The 4,320-nt window shown below is 54.2% G+C and overlaps 1 long non-coding RNA gene across 1 annotated transcript; it reads left to right on the top strand.

The window, feature by feature from the left end:
• The first annotated feature begins 229 nt into the window (after window positions 1–229).
• On the top strand, window positions 230–3,085 carry LOC144371374 (uncharacterized). Its single transcript, XR_013431439.1, has 3 exons — window positions 230–916; window positions 1,074–2,132; window positions 2,276–3,085. It is a non-coding gene; the product is annotated as an uncharacterized LOC144371374 (long non-coding RNA).
• The last annotated feature ends 1,235 nt before the right edge of the window (window positions 3,086–4,320 follow it).

Here is a 4,320-nt window from a genome sequence, read left to right as displayed (position 1 = left end):
GAGCTGTCCCGCGTGCGGCTGCGTCTGTCCTGAGCGCTGGCCCTCACCCGAGAGGCCAGGGCCCCGAGGCCCCTGCTCCACAGCAGCCCAGGGCTGGTCGGCTCACGGTGAGTAGAGCAGCAGGTTTTCAACAAGGCTTGGTGCAGCGTTTCTGAGTCGTTCTCCACAGTTCGTATCTGTGTCCCTCTCTATGGAGGGGAAAAAGACCAAAACTCTTCTTAAAGAATCTTATTTATTCTTTAAATTGACAGCTGTCGTAAAAATAAGAAGAAAGATTATTTTTCATATGTCTAAATCAGACATCTAAAAGTCTAAAGTGACCCTTTATAGAATACATTGTACATTCAAAAATCAAATAAGCAAGAACACATTAATAATGGCAAAAAAAAAAAAAAAGTCACGTGTGGAAGAGTCGGTGTGTTTCCTAACACGCTTCTGGGTCTGAGGTGGCACCCGAGGCTGAGGGCAGATCTCCTGGGACAGCGACACCCACTTCTGGGTAGACCATCTGCAAAGGCAGCCGCAGGTGGGATGGAACCTCGTGGTCCGGAGTGGCTTCTCCTGGGCCTTGCAGGACAGGCTCGCCACCCCTGCTAGGTGAACCGTGGACAAACGGAATCATGGCCACCAAGACAGCAGCCACCGATCATGGTTTTCAAGTCTGGGGAAAGCAGGCCTTAAAGGGAAACAGAGGTGGAAAGAGTAGGAAATGGGATCCTCACTCTACTTAAACCCTGCCTGGACCTAGGAGTCTACACAGGCACGTCCAGGGAGAGCCGGCGGGGGGTGCTGACCCCTGGCCTTCACCACGGCTGGCTGCTGGCTTCTCTGCGTGCAGGTGTGAGGGAAGGGAGCTGAGCCGCGAGGGGCTGCACTGCCAAGCTGCCGCCGCTGTCTAGCCTCACGCCTGCACCAGGTACTGCTGAGTCGACCCTGGAGAAAGAGCACCAGGGGAGAGTGACTTTGGTGCCTGCAGTCCCCACGTTCTTGGGGTGGTGCCGGGAGGTGGCACAGCTCCCCTGGAGTTTCTGCACTTCAGCGCTTCCTCCCGTCTGTCCTTTGCTGTCCAGCAGGATGCTCCTGGTGATGGCTGGGAGAGCACCCACACTTCTCAGGACCCAGGCATCCCCCCGTGTGACTGGTGGGCACCAGGGGCTGTTTCCCATCACTGAAGCGCCGCAGCGACTGTCGGCCACCACACCGTGGGGAAGCCGTGACAGCTGGGAGAAGCCTGGTGCAAGCCACAGTGCTCCATGCCAGGGTGGCAGTGCCCAGGGAGCAGAGTGGGAAGGCACAGCAGCAGGGAGAAGACGCTCCCACACCAGGGTGGCCACGCAGGGACAGGGGAAGCCACAGCCAGGTCGGAGGCGTTTGAAAGACTCCATGACACCGTGGTTCCTGGAACCAAGGTGCTGCTTCCAGGACGGACAGGACTCAGCGTCCTGATGAGAGAGCGGCCACACGGACACCCACAGGCCACACTGAGCAGATCCGCAAAGTGTTCTGTGGGAACATTGCCCAAGAGTCCGCAGCCAAGGAGCCCTTGGTCCCAGAACCAGGTCTGAGGGACACTGCCAACCACTGCTGCATCTCACCTCAGTGCAGTGAGTGGAACCCAGGACTTGGGTTCGGCACCAACAGGGGAGTGTTGTGCACCTGCTGTGTCAGGTAGACACGTGCTCATGTAAAAAGCCGTCGATGGCACAGGCCACAAGAGAGCCGTCAGAGCCTCCAGGACCATCTTCAAAAGATGTTCCCATACGTGTACACACATGTGCACACAGGCGCACACACGTGCATGACGACACCCACAGAAAGTTGGCCCTGAGATATGAATGTTCTTCACCTCCTTTGTCTCTGGGTTCTCATCTGAGGGCGGGCTGACTACCCACCGTTCCTTTTTCTCCAAACCTGGGCCATGCTCTCACTGTAGGGGGCACCGGCCAAAGGCACAGCATCTTGCAACGGAGACCTGCAGCTAGAAGTGAGCCCAGTGCTGGTGATGCCAGGTGAGACCCTGCCTGAGCCGAGGGTCCTCACTTGCTGTGACAATGACGGATTAGTGCACAAAAATACAGTCATCAAAGCAAAAAGCACTACAACCCAGAAATCTAGAAAACTTGTTTCACTAGGTAAGTGTGTTAAACTTTGAAACAGATTCATTTACACATTGCCCTAAGCGCTGGAATCGATTTGCACTTGTCTCATGTGGGGATTGCTGTGGGTCGTTCTGACGTGATCACACATGAGTGAGACAGGATTCTCTCCACTTCAGTCTGCAGTCTGACTGTGAACACTCAGTAAGCTGCACTGTCCCCATAACACGGCTTTCTGGAGAGTAAACATCACGTGGTAGGAGACAGCGGCCCAGGTAAGTCGGTGGGTGGGCTGGTCTGCTGGGGTAACATGTCACATGTCCACCCCCTCTTCATGCTAGTGAATACACACTCCTGTGATCTCAGGTCTTAACTGGGATATCTAGTCCTCAGCGTGGGTGGTTCACAGATGCACACCCAGTGTTCAGCAGTATGGCACACTGTTGGTGGTGTTCCTTATGCTATTTTGACTCTTGAACCCTTGAAGGCTGCGGCTGTGTTCCAGTGACGGACATGGCTGGTCCTCCTGGGGTGGGGTGGAGGCACTGCTCAGGAAGAGCCCCGGGCAGAAGGACCACCCTGTGGCTGGCCGTGGGAGGCACCCACCTTCTTCCCAGCTGCAGCAGAGCGCCAAGGCCAGATCCGGCTCCCGCTTGTCGTCACGCCCCAGCTCAGGCTGCAGACACTGCTGGCCAACTTCAGGTTTTCCTGAGTCCGTGGAAGCCAAACTTCTCCAGGATCGCTTCCCAGAATCTGCCACTTAAAAGAGTCTGGGAAATGTAGCTGATTAAGTTTAACTCAAACAAATGTTTGCCTAACATCTGCTGTGCCTGGCAACAGGGCGGCTGCAGGGAGAGAGGAGATTCATGGAGAGGGTGATCCCGACATGCTCGGAACTTCCCGCCACAGCCTGAGAAGACTGGACCAGGGGTGGAAAGAGAAACGCCAGGAGCCCCGACAGCAAGGCCTGTAATTGATGGATCCGTGTCCCAGGTGTGTGAGCTGAGGGTGTTACACCTAGGGGGCGGGGCTTGAGCTCTGAGGATATTCGTAGATGGAAGATGGTTCAGAAGTAAACGATTGATTATGTTATGGATTCCAAGCCCACTTCCTAAACTCTTTGTTTTATTTATAAACTATGCTATTTTCACTAATGGATTTTCTTTTTTATTGGAGATTGAACCCAGGGCCACTCAAGCCCCAGCCCCTTTTTACTTTTTATTTGGAAACAAGATGTCACTAAGTTACTTAGGGCCTCACTAAATTGCTGAGGCTGGCCTTGAACTCGTCCTCCTGCCTTGGCCTCCCAGGTCCCTGGGATGACAGGTGTGTGCCAGGACGCCCAGCAGCAGAGGACTTGGAAGTGTCCTTGGGTTCATGCTTCCTGACTTGGTGAAACCCCTGTAAACATCCCAGCTGTCTGTACATCTTTTCTTCTTAAGTACTTGTTTTCAGTTGTGTGGTAAACCATCTCAGGCGCTGACGTCATTTTCAAATCTAACGCGTTTGACCACATGTGAAAAGCGGTCTTGCTCATGTCCCTTCAAGGAGCCTGCATGGTCTGCTTGGTGGAGTCCGCCTCCCTCGCCCTGCTCCGTTCTCCACAGAGTTCTTGTCTTGTGTCATGTGAGGCTGGAGTTGGGTTCTGTGGTGTCTCACCCTCGCCAGCCCTTCCCACCCCAGCCCATGGCCTGCTGGCCCCGTGTCCTGCTGTGGCTCTCAGCCACTTCTGTGCTGTTCAGAGCTGCTGTCTCCAACTCCAGAGCCCCTGCCCGGGGCCCCGAGGGGCAGCCTGTCCGGGTTTGGTTGTTTGCAATATTCTTCAGTCCTGGCGTTCCGCTCTGGTTCTTTGTGTGTCCTGTCTTTGTGTGTCCTCTCCACTTTTCCTCTATTTCAAGCGTATTTCACGATGGCTCAGTTTTTCTTGCTGATTCTAGCCTTGTTGCATTTGTGGCTGTGAAACGAGAGATCGACGTCAGGCATAGTTCTCTAAGAGGGCTGGTCTGTGGTCTCAGGGGACCTGCAGGCTGTGTTGTAGATGCCTCCTGTCAAGTTGCAGAACCTCATTCTCTAGCTGCTTCTAATTTGCTGAATGCTTTTGCCAGGACTGACATGGAACTTTGTCAAGGGCAGTCCTACATCTGTTGAGACGGACATCATATGATGCTGAATGTCAAAGCACCCTGTGAGAAGCCCTATGGGCTGGGGTATTTTCCATGTCGTG

Source organism: Ictidomys tridecemlineatus, chromosome 16 (assembly GCF_052094955.1).
Source record: "Ictidomys tridecemlineatus isolate mIctTri1 chromosome 16, mIctTri1.hap1, whole genome shotgun sequence".
Taxonomy (NCBI): Eukaryota; Metazoa; Chordata; class Mammalia; order Rodentia; family Sciuridae; genus Ictidomys; species Ictidomys tridecemlineatus.
The sequence above is the reverse complement of the archived record's forward strand: the minus strand, read 5'-3'. Positions and strand labels throughout refer to the sequence as shown.